Here is a 13116-nt window from a genome sequence, read left to right on the forward strand (position 1 = left end):
CAGCAGATTTCTTTCAGGATGGAAGGTGACTTTCTGGATTTTAAGTGAGAACTCCTCCACACACACTCAATAATCCCCTTGTTATTGGAGTTAGGTAAAAGAGGGCATACCATTTATCCATGGGCCTGCTGGGGTACTTTAAGGCCAGCCTCAGGTTCCATGGTTCGTTAAAGGGCCTCAACATAACTCAAAAAGGCCATTCTACTGGTGCTTACAGTATATTACAGTACAAGAACAGAGATGAAAATTAGCCAGTGGAAATAGAACACAGACCTGAGTCCAAGAAACTTCAGGGTCAAGTTTCCAGCCACCCTCTTCCAGTGGAGTCACATGCATTGTGCTTATTTCTCCCAGCCAGGTGTGTGACCACCTGTGCCAAGTGTTGCCAACTAGGTAAGCACTCCCAAGCACTGGTCATGTAAGCATGGGACATCCACATGATTATCTTTAGCTTTTGACCATCTTGATGTCTAACTGACATAACTTGGCCACTGCTTCATTCATATAAAAATAGACATGCACCATAATTCTCATTGTTAGTATGAACCATCTGGTGTATCCAAAGCCTCAGATATATGAAGACTTTCTAATCAGACAAATTTCAAAGGCTCAGGGCCTTCCTTTTAGGAGCCAGTGAAGGGTCAGTCTTCAACTTTTGAATGATACAATCTTTGACCAACTCTGACCTGTTGCATTACAACCTTTACAGCACAGTTTATAAAGGGGTAACTATTAGAATATTTAATTTTGATTACTTTCTAATAGAATCATGCATTAATTCTTAGTTTGTCTACTTAAATGATTTTGGGAATTTCTGAGCAATCTTTTAAATTTGTGGGATGATAATTTTTTCATTGCTTACTTAAGTGAGAAAAGAGTCAAACCTTCTGCGTATACATCAAATATTAGAAATTTTAGATTAACTAGAATAAGCATGTGTTTATATTAAAATATTACCAGCATATTTAAGAAGTTGACCATTGTGAGAATTACTAATGTAACTCTATATTGATAATTCAGAAAAACAAAATGGAAATTTTCCTAGAAAACAATTTAGGATTTACTGCATAAATTAAAGAAAAGGTCAATACAACCTTTAATAACTCCTGAAAAAAAAAGTTTAAAAAACTGTCAAACTAGAAAATACTAACAAAAAACATACTGTAAAAATTCTTCCCAAAGTATTAGGTAATCAAATGTGTATTGTTTGCTCTTCACACTGTCCAAATATGAAATTTCTGTTTCCCTTTTAGGAAACTCTCACGCCACCTTCCACCCCCAGTTTCATTCCAGGTCTTTTAATTGCAGCTATCCACTCCTCATATGCCAAGGGTGAGAGTTCCTGGGCTTCATCAGTGAATCTTCTACTCTCCTGGGGAAAGTGTGTCAAGTTGGGGTGACATATAATCCATGTTAGGGCAATGAAAGGTATTTTCTTGAGATTTCTTAGAAGGCAAAAACTTGTTTCCACTGCATTTGGTAATGTTGGGCAAGATAAACCTAAAGCAGTGTTTCTCAAAATTATTGCACATTGGACCCCCTAAAGGAGTTTGAAAACACGTGTTGTTTAGTTGTCACATCATCTCAAATTATTTAGCATCTCTAGTGATAAAACCTTGTTTCTGAGGTTTTAAAATTATCTGGTGAGGATTCTATTTTCAAGGAAATACGGAAAACCATTGGTTCAAAGATTCTCATCCTCACCCTTTGGAAACATTGGGATTCCTGGAGCACTTCTTAAATCCACACTGGTAGGCGTCCAACCTCAAAATTCAGATTACGTAGATTTGGATAGGTGCGGCTGGTAATTTGCAAAGCTACCAAGTGCACAGGTGATGCTGATCAGGGGCCATCCTCAGGGAACAATAGCCCTAAGGTCAGGACAGACCTGAGTATGCCAGTGTGGAGGCTGCTCTGCTGAGTGAGAACCATAAAAAATTTTAGTTTTTTTTTTTTTTGTCTTTCTTAAGGATAGAGTTCTCAGATCTTAAAGGTTGAGATCCTAAAGGTTGCTCTGGGTGGGCATCTGGGAAGTTGCATTTCTATGCAGATCCTAGGCTGTAGTACTGCTGCCGCTTGGGGATGACATTTTGTGAACCTCTACTCTAGCCCCACCTTCTGTTTTGTGAACACTTTAGACTGAGCCTGACCTTTGCTTACTGTAGCTAACACTGAGAGTTGACCTTGTCAAGTAGCAGGAGTTGCACTAAAGCTTTATATTTGTCATCTCATTTCAGCTTTACTGCATAAGAAAGTTATTGAAATGTGCCTTGTGACATTCCAGAATAAATGACTTTTCAGAGGTCTCAGAGTCAGTAAGAGACAGAACTCAGATTGTAACCAAGAAGACCTGAACTCCAAACTTCTACTCTTAAGCAGGATGAGTTGGAGGTTTCAAGCAAAATGCAAGTGTCAGCTCCATATCCTTCAGGGTAGATAAACCTCTCGTTGAGGGTGATTGTGACCACACAGCAGTATGCAGCCACTACTGCTTTGTGGTTGCTTTAGGCCTGTCTCCTCACCCCTCTGGGAGGCTGGAACATGCGACTATCATGCCTGTAATTAAAGGCGTTGTGTTGTGAGTGAGGGTGCTATGGGTCAGACATATCCCTGAAAACCTGCATTGAACTGGATGTTGGAACCAACATTTTCTCTGAGGTGAGCATTCCAAAAGCCAAAACTACAAATGCCAAGAATCGCCCCCACCCCAACAACACACATGTTTTAAAGTGAGGTACTGGATGATCTTGCAGAGGCACTGGACTCAAATTTGTTCCGCAGTTGTTGGTCCAAAGCTGGTCTGAATGAATTAAAATATTTGAGGTGGTTAAGGGAGGGAAGACAATTTGAGATTGTTATTGTGGCCGCCATTTTCTCCAGTCTCATGAGAAAAGAAGGTTGTGTTATCCTTGACTCAAACTAAATGCAAGGAGGCTTAGAATGATTTCCCCCATTAAGGTTAGAGTGGCAGTAAATTGATGGCATATACAGTGAGTAGACTTTGAGCCTCTAAAATAACCGAGGCTCCTGAGAATATCCACTTGTCCAAAGATGCCTGCTTAAGTGTTGGGTCCAATAACTTACAGGAGATTTCTACTATAATAATATTCTCTGAGAACAAGGAGGTCACAAACCTAGAGAGAGGTGAAGTAAGTCTTGCATGTGGGAGTTTCTGCATGTACACTCAATGCTCATAAAATGATGGGAGTAAGTCACTGCTGTGGAGTTTCAGAAACTTCATTGGTGAAGAGACGATTTTCTTGTATCAAAAACGCACTGTAAGTGCTGTCTTATGTACAATTTTGGTGGTTTTCAAATGTTAGTATGCATCATAATCACCTACAAAACTTGTTTAAATAGAGGTTGTTGGAACCCTCCTCTACCCCCAGATTTATTAATTCAATATCTCTGGACTAAGGTCTGGGAATTTGCATTTCTAACTAGTGCATAGGTGATGTTGATGCTGCTGGTTTGGGGAACACACTCTGAGAACCACTGAATGAGCATCTAGGGCTCTCATTTAAAGGCAGATTATCTGAGAATTAAACCAACACATTTCCTTATTTATTTTTATTTGTATAAATTTAGGGTGTACAAGTACAGTTTTGATACATGGATATATTGTGCAGTAGTGAAGTCTGGGCTTTTAGTGTAATCACCACTGAATAGTGTAGAGTGTACCCATTAAATAATTTCTCAACCCTCACATACTTCCCACCTTCCCACCCTTCCAAGGCACCAGTGTCTATCATTCCATACTCTGTGTAAGTGTGTACACATTATTTAGCTCTCACTTGTAAGTGATAACATGCAGTGTTTAGCTCTCTGTTTCTGAGTTATTTCACTGAAGATAATGCCCTGCAGTCCATTCATGTTGCTGCAAAACATGTGATTTCATTTTTTATGGCTGAATACTATTCTATTGTGCATATATACTACATTTTCTTTATACTGTCATCCATTAATGGACACTTAGGTGAGACCGTATCTTTGCTGTGGTGAATAGTGCTGTAATAAACATAATGAGCCCAGGTATCTCTTTGACGTAATAATTTATTTTCCTTTGGGTAGAAACCAACACATTTAAATTGGGTACCTAGGGGATTCTTTAAAAACATGCGGACATATAGATTCATGATGGCATGCTTTGAGTTTCTGGGGTCAGGAAAGAAAGAACAGCAGGAAACTCACCACATATATTTTATTTTATATTTAAATTAAGTTTAATTAAATTCTGCCTTCCTTTGGATACTTTCACTTGAAATTCAGTTATTTTACATAATTTAAAATTTAAGTAATTCAATTTGAAGTGAAAACATTGAAAGGGAAGCAGAATTTTAAATGAAAAATAGTTAAAGTGCATGTATTCTTATATGAAATTAGAATTACCATTAAATTAATAAATTGATCTTACAACCAAAATCATACAAAAACTCCATAATGTGTTTTAACTCTCCAGTCATTAGGAAATGCTAAAATTTTGATTGTTTAGGAAAAAATCATGGAAACATATAGTTTGGCAGCAATTTTCAGAAAGATTTAAAATTTTGCAGAAGAGAAATTTATCTGTCTGTTAAGGATAAGTCTGAATCATATGATTAGTTTCTGAAAGTCAATATATATTAATAATGCATATACAAACTTACAAAATGTTTTAAAAAGATAGGTTAAAATTACATTTGAAACCTAAATATTTCAAAAAGAAGATATACCAGAAATACAATTTGAGAAGTAAAGAGACAAATACATACATATATATCCTATATTTTTTATCACAGAAAATATCTTTTAAGTATGTTTAATATTCAGAAAATGTTTTTCATTTTCAGATACTAATATCGGACATGAGCCTTGTTCTCATAGTCATTTTGGTATGCCTTTATATTTGGTCATTGGTTTTGTAGAACTTGATAATTTGACAAAGTAAATTTTTGCAAGTTGGTCTTTCAGTTAATTACTTGTTTGGAAAATTCAGTTTCAGCACTTTGGTTTTTAGGAAGTTGCGCTAAAGATGGACTCTAGCGGACTTCATTAGTTTTAACTGCTCAGAATCACTGGCATTGTTTTGTTAATTTGCATTGCACTTTGTTTTGGGGAACTGCCCTTCCTGCAGCCTTAATTGATGAGGTTTATGTGAAGATAATTTCATTGCTAGCTCCACTGTGACTGTACAAGTGTGCCATATTCAGATACCTGATGGATTAATTGATGTTGGCTTCATTGCTATGTTAAGCTCTATTTTTTAAAAAATATTTTGAATGGCAACTCTATCAACATAGTAGAAATATCTCTTCTAAATCTGCTACCTTGCTTTCTTTCAGCAGTTCAGTTCCTTGGTGCTCCTTGGATTTGAGGAAATTCCAATATTTCCTTTGGAGTCACATGGATGCTGCTTAATTTTCCCAGCAGGGATGTATGAAAACCCATGCTTGTTTTCAAGTGAAGGTAATCTCATCACCAATTCTGCTTTAGCTGCATAAAGAAAACTGATCAGAAACATGCCTGGTGGATTTATTGTTATTGGCTTTGTTGATAAATAACCTATTTTTTATATATTTGGAACCTTTTTTCTATAAATATAGTTGAAGTATTTCCTAAGTCTCCTGCCTTGCATTATTCTAGCAGATTATTCCCTTGTCACTGTCCTGATTAGTGGTACTTCTGATGTTATTCTTCTAAATGCTATGTTGAAGTCGAAATAAGGGGCCAAAACTTTCTGGTGTCATGGGCTTGGTCACTAAACAGGTCTTCATTTTGGATTCTAGATGACTATCTGGAAAATGCGGTCAAGGGCTCTTCTCACAACCAATCAGCAAATCCATTATCTGAGTTGGTTAAAGAGTGCTTTTGGCCGGGCGCGGTGGCTCAAGCCTGTAATCCCAGCACTTTGGAAGGCCGAGACGGGCGGATCACGAGGTCAGGAGATCGAGACCATCCTGGCTAACACGGTGAAACCCCGTCTCTACTAAAAAATACAAAAACTAGCCGGGCGAGGTGGCGGGCACCTGTAGTCCCAGCTACTCGGGAGGCTGAGGCAGGAGAATGGCGTAAACGCGGGAGGCGGAGCTTGCAGTGAGCTGAGATCCGGCCACTGCACTCCAGTCCGGGCGACAGAGCAAGACTCTGCCTCAAAAAAAAAAAAAAAAAAAAAAAGAGTGCTTTTGGCAGTTTTGGAAATCTTCTAAACCCATCAGATCCCTGAAAAAAAAAATCTTTTAATCCACTGTTATTGGCATTTTCTACTTTATATAGCTCAACATAATCTCAGCTTAGGATAGGATCCTTAATACAAGTAACACTTACTTGAATTACCCAGGTGGTTTTCTGACTTTATATCAATCATAACCTACTGTAATCATACACAGAAAAATGGTGTTTCAGCCAATGATAAACCACATGTACAAGGGTGGTCCCAGAAGATTACAATGAAACTTATATAAAAATCTAACATATGATACTTGATATTGACAGGGAAGATCAAGTAGGGGAAATGATTTATATTCAGTAATGGTTCTGGGGCTTTTGACTTTTCTTATGAAAAAATATATATAAATAAATTATATATATATACCATCTATGTTTGTGTACACTCTATGATGTAAACATAAGGATGAAACCACCTAATGATGCATTTCCCAGAATGTGTCCCCATCATTAAGCAATACGTAATTGTATTTACGTTGGTAAATTTTCTTTTTTGTGAAACCAAATGCACAAGTGATTAAATAAAATGGATAAATTGGACTCAATAAAATTAAAACTATTTGTCTCAATGACACCATGAAGAAAATAAAAAGACATCTCACAAGCTGAAATAAAATGTTTGCAATATCCCACACTTTTGAACTTTCATTTGATTTAGTCATAGAAGTCTGCTGAACCCAGGAAGTCATAGACTAGCTTGTGTCCCCCCCAAAATTCATATATTGAAACCTTAATCCTCAGTGTGACTGTATTTAAAGATAAGACCTTCAAGGGGGTCAATAAGGTTAAATGAGGTCATAATGGTGGGGCCCCTAATCCCACAGGACTGGTAGCCATATAAGAGATGCCAGGGATTTCTCTTTCTTTCCATGTGTGCACAAAAGAAAGGCTAAGTGAGGACACAGGAGGTGGCCTTCTACAAACCAGGGCCAGAGACTTCACCAGGAACCAACCTTGCCAGCACCTTGATTTTGGATTTCCAGCCTCCAGAACTGTGAAAAAATACATTTCTGTTGTTTAAACCACTCAGTCTGTGGTATTTTGTTATGGCAGCCTGAGCAGACTAATACATGGGATAATACTTGATATAACTGACTGAGCCAGAGGTGGAAAGTCATCAATGATAGTTCACCCCAACACTAGACAAATTATTAATGGATCTTTACAATTCATGTGAACTCTTCCTTCTAATCAGTAGTCTCTTTATGAACTTTGCTCCGTCATGCTGATATTTCCACAGTAAAGGCCACCTTTGCCTTTCATTTGCATTTCTAAGATACATTCATGTCTGCTGTCCTACATTGATCTTATCTACTGCCCCAACAACCAAATAAGCCCAATACATTCCTTACACTGTAGTTTCAATAATCACTTTAAAATGAAAATTTTATTGCACTAATACTCTGCTTCAAAGTCTTTATCGACTCATCTGGTTTATTATTATGCTTATTATCTGCCTTTTCTCAACTCCCTAAATATATTTGCACCATCTCCCTATGGGACTCAGCTACATTAAATGAAACAAGCATAGTAAATAGAACTTAAATGAACAGTTGTCATAAGTGGTGATACTGAAATATGTGGAATGCAATCCGGAAAGCAGAACTACTTAATTTCAGAGTTAAATTGTTTGAATACAAGATGGTTCAGGATGCACAAATGCTGATATGAATGAAGGGTATCTAGATTTTTTTTTTTCTGTAGTCTTCTTAAGGCAGGATATGATTCTTAGTCATATCCACATCACTAGCTTCTAAGACAATATCTGTCTCAATAAATGCACTTACTAATAAACATTAAGGAGTTGACATTTCAACTAGGAGAACACCTAGAAAATTCAAGGGCGTAGCCAAGAGAAGATTGAAAAGACTGACTCCTTTTCTCATAAGAAATGGTAGAAACTTTTTTTTTCCCCCTAAACTCATGATTTCAGCAAAGCTGGTCCTCATTAGTACATGTTTTTCAAATTCCTATGTTCTCATTTCAGTGCTTTGACATTTCTTAAATTTAATTTTCCTTTAATTACAATTATGTTTCTTTCTCCTAAACTAGTAATCCCTAGGTGAGTGGGACTAAGTTATCTGAGAATCTCTTCTCTAGAATTCAGCACTTAGGTGATTATTGCATGTTTACAGAATAAGATGTAAAGAAAGGACAATTTTCAATAATGTTTATTACATCACAGGTAAAGATTTCTGTTCAGTGAGAGTAACCATGGACACAGTTTTTGAGGAATGATTGAACAGATGATATTTGTAATGTCTAAAATAGACAAGTAATTAATATCTAAATTATATAAGAAACTGCTACAAATCAAAAAGAAAAGCACATAATCTCTAATAGATATGTGAGCAATTTACAGAACAGGAAATGTAGAAAGTGAATATAGCATTTATAGAGCTGCTCAAAATTACAACTCATCACAAAAATGTTTGTTAAAACAACGACAGATTAATAATCCCTTGTAATAATATTAGATTGGCAACATTTGGAAAGCTGGATAATGCCAGATTTGACAGTTGGGGGAGAAAGTGGAGGTATCATGTTCTGGTGATACAACTAATTCTGGAGAGCAATAATATACTACATGACCAAATTAAATGTGACCTGGGAATGTTTTTTTTCAATGTTCCAAATATGACTTTCAAATGGATAGGTTTTGTCATGCGCGTGCCTGTGAAGAGACCACCAAACAGGCTTTGTGTGAGCAATAAAGCTTTTCAATCACCTGGGTGCAGGCGGGCTGAGTCTGAAAAGAGAGACAGGGAAGGGGGATAAGGGTGGGGCAGTTTTATAGGATTTGGGTAGATAAAGGAAAATTACAGTCAAAGGGGATTTGTTCTCTGGAGGGCAGGAGTGGGGGTCACAAGGTGCTCAGTGGGGGAGCTTTTTGAGCCAGGATGAGCCAGGAAAAGGACTTTCACAAGGTAATGTCATCACTTAAGGCAAGGACCAGCCATTTTCACTTCTTTTGTAGTGGAATGTCATCGGTTAAGGCGGGGCAGGGCATTTTCATTTCTTTTGTGATTCTTCAGTTACTTCAGGCCATACATGCAAGTCACAGGGGATGCGATGGCTTGGCTTGGGCTCAGAGGCCTGACAGGTTTCACATAAGAATACCAAAATTCTGTATTATTTTGTCTATATGTATACAAAATGAATCAGAATTTTAATAGAAACCATAAACATTTGTATGTATAGGCATGTATACCTTGTATCTTTGTTGTGATTATTGTTAGCCGGGGACAATTTTCTGTGTTATCCATAAAAGCTAACATATCTGTTAGCTTCCAGAGGTCTATCACTTAGAGTTTTAAAAATCATCTTTGTGAAAGGTACTGCTGCTTTAAGTATTCAGTTTGTCGGTCCAGATTTTGCCTCTGAGCTTTCCAAGGTATTAGGGGGTGACTACATTGCTTTGTGGAGAGAAGAGTTCTGGCTCTGCTCAGAACATTTTCTGTCGCAGCTTCCATGACCTACAAAAACACTTAACTCCTGAATAAATATGCATTTAAAAAGTCTAGCCTAATGCACTCTAATGGCCACTGCTGAACTCTGAATCATGGTCACAGCTAGAGAAAACATCTAGCAGAGAGCACAGACAGAGTGACTACAAAAATATCATCTTGGGACCAGAGAAACTATCTGTCATGAAGTTTTTCCCACTAGACTCAAGTCCGAACTGATATGTAGTGAGACAAAATAATGGAATCAAAGAGTTTATTCTTTACAGGCCATGCAAATGATGGATATACAGTTGAAAAAAATATATTTGGTCATTGTTGTTTATGTTGACTCAAATTCAGTGATTCTCAACCAGGACAATTTTTCTCCCTAAGAGACATTTGGCTATATCTGAAGACATTTTTAGTTGTCTCAGCTAGCTGTGAGGGTGCTACTGGCTTCTAGCTGGTAGAATCCATGATGTTGTTAACATCCTATAACACACAGAACAGCCCCCCACAACAAAGAATTATCTAGCCTAATATGTCAATAGTGATAAAGTTGAGAAACCCTACCCTGCGCTAAAATGTAAGTAAATTGAACATGTCCTTAGCACTCTCACAGCCCTGAATGGCAACCTTCACCTCCTTTGTGTAATATTTCCCTGGAATGCTCTTCTAAAGATATTCACATGGTTCTCTCCCTCTCCTCATTCAGGTTTTAATTCAAATAAGATCTTCCCAGTAAGACCTTCTTTGACCAACTTATTAATAATGAAATCCTTATCTCACCCCTCAGAACTCCCTACTAATCTCCTTTGCCTCATTTTGCTCCATGTACTTATCAACATATGGAATATGATTTATTTGTTTTATTTTCTGGATAGCTTTCTTACAATTTAATCACCATTTGTTGTTGCTGGATCCCTAGTGATGAAAGGAATGCCTGACACATGATAGGTGCTTAATAATTTATTAGTGAACAAATTAATGAACTCAGTCCTAAGAATCTTAAAGAAGAATTCAAATACAGATATGACACATTTTTCAGGTTATAATATGCAGTTTTATCAAGTCCTGAGTTAGTATTGATCAAAGCATGAGTTTACCCCTGCTCGGTAACAAAGACCAAGGAAAATGGGATGCTCCTCCAGGCTTACTGTGAAGATTCTGAGAAAATAAATCAAATCTTTGTTCAGATTCAAGTGACATGTTCTATTAAATTTCTTTCAGTTATTACCACCTAAGAGAGCACCTAATGTTAACTAAATAAGAGAAAATCCGATTTTATTTTTCAGGGATTGTTTTTGCCAGAGAAAGTTGATGTCTGGCAAGCTGGAGTCTGTAATTATGTAACTATGATGGTGATTTTCCTATTCTAAGTCCACACTCACGTACCTCTCTCTCAGGTACACTTATAGAAAGAAGTGGACTAAAAAAATTCCCTTGCTGGGCATAAGGGTGATGGTATGTACTAAGAACCCTCTCTACTTGTATACTTTACCATTCTTTTTTAAAAAGTTAAATTTTTGACCAGACGCGGTGGCTCACGCCTGTAATCCCAGCACTTTGGGAGGCCAAGGTGGGCGGATCACCTGAGGTTGGGAGTTCAAGACCAGCCTAACCAACATGGAGAAACCCTGTCTCTACTAAAAATACAAAATTAGCTGGGCGTGGTGGCATATGCCTGTAATCCCAGCTACTCTGGAGGCTGATGCAGGAGAATCGCTTGAACCTGGGAGACGGAGGTTGTGGTGAGCCAAGATTGTGCCATTGCACTCCAGCCTGGGCAACAAGAGTGAAACTCGATCACAAAAAAAAAAAAAAAAAAAGGTAAATTTTAAAAAATTTGTATGAATTTCAGTGGTACAAGTGCATATATACAATATATCCATTTTGTTACATAGATATATTGTATAGTGATGAAGTCTGAACTTCTAGTGTAACCTGAACAGTGTACATTGTACCCATTAAGTAATTTCTAATCCCTCACCTACCTCCCACCCTCCCACCTTTTGAGTCTCGAATTTCTATTATTTCACATTCTATGTTCATGTGTACACACTGTTTCATTCCCACTTATAAGTGAAAACATGCAGTATTTGACTTTCTGCTTCTGCATTATTTCACTTAAAATAATGTCCTCCAGTTCCATTCCTGTTATTATAAAAGACATGATTTCGTTATTTTTTATGTCAGCCATTACCATTCTTATCCATACATTAATTGTATATACTTGGAAACAGTAACCACTATATGCTAATCCCCTTTACTCTTTTTCAAAATAAAATTACTTTCTTCTAGGGTTTTTATGGTTTTAGGTCTAACATTTAGGTTTTTAATCCATCTTGAATTAATTTTTGTATGAGGTGCAAGGAAGGGATCCACTATCAGCTTTCTACGTATGGCTAGCCAGTTTTCCCAGCACCATTTATTAAATAGGGAATCCTTTCCCCATTTCTTGTTTTTGTCAGGTTTGTCAAAGATCAGATGGTTGTAGATGTGTGGTGTTATTTCTGAGAGCGCTGTTCTATTCTATTGGTCTATATCTCTGTTTTGGTACCAGTACCGTGCTGTTTTGGTTACTCTAGCTTTGTAGTATAGTTTGAAGTCAGGTAGCATGATGCCTCCAGCTTTGTTCTTTTGGCTTAGGATTGTCTTGGCAATGTGGGGTCTTTTTTGGTTCCATATGAACTTTAAAGTAGTGTTTTCCAATTCTGTGAAGAAAGTCATTGGTAGCTTGATGGGGATGGCATTGAATCTATAAATTACCTTGGGCAGTATGGTCATTTTCATGATATTGATTCTTCCTATCCATGAGCATGGAATGTTCTTCCATTTGTTTCTGTCCTCTTTTATTTCGTTGAGCAGTGGTTTGTAGTTCTCCTTGAAGATGTCCTTCGCATCTCTTGTAATTGGATTCCTAGGTATTTTATTCTCTTTGAAGCAATTGTGAATGGGAGTTCACTCATGATTTGCCTCTCTGTCTGTTATTGGTGTATAGGAATGCTTGTGATTTTTGCACATTGATTTTGTATCCTGAGACTTTGCTGAAGTTGCTTATCAGCTTAAGGAGATTTTGGGCTGAGATGATGGGGTTTTCTAAATATACAATCATGTCATCTGCAAGCAGGAACAATTTGACTTCTTCTTTACCTAATTGAATACCCTTTATTTCTTTCTCCTGCCTGACTCCCCTGGTCAGAACTTCCAACACTATGTTGAATAGGAGTGGTGAGAGAGGTAATCCCTGTCTTGTGCCCATTTTCAAAGGGAATGCTTCCAGTTTTTGCCCAATCGGTATGATATTAGCCGTGGGTTTGTCATAAATAGCTCTTATTATTTTGAGATATGTCCCATCAATACCTGGTTTATTGAGAGTTTTTAGCATGAAGGTCTGTTGAATTTTGTCAAAGGCATTTTCTGCATCTATTGAGATAATCATGTGATTTTAGTCTTTGGTTCTGTT

The sequence above is a fragment of the Piliocolobus tephrosceles genome, chromosome 12, assembly GCF_002776525.5.
Source record: "Piliocolobus tephrosceles isolate RC106 chromosome 12, ASM277652v3, whole genome shotgun sequence".
In the NCBI taxonomy this organism is placed as follows: Eukaryota; Metazoa; Chordata; class Mammalia; order Primates; family Cercopithecidae; genus Piliocolobus; species Piliocolobus tephrosceles.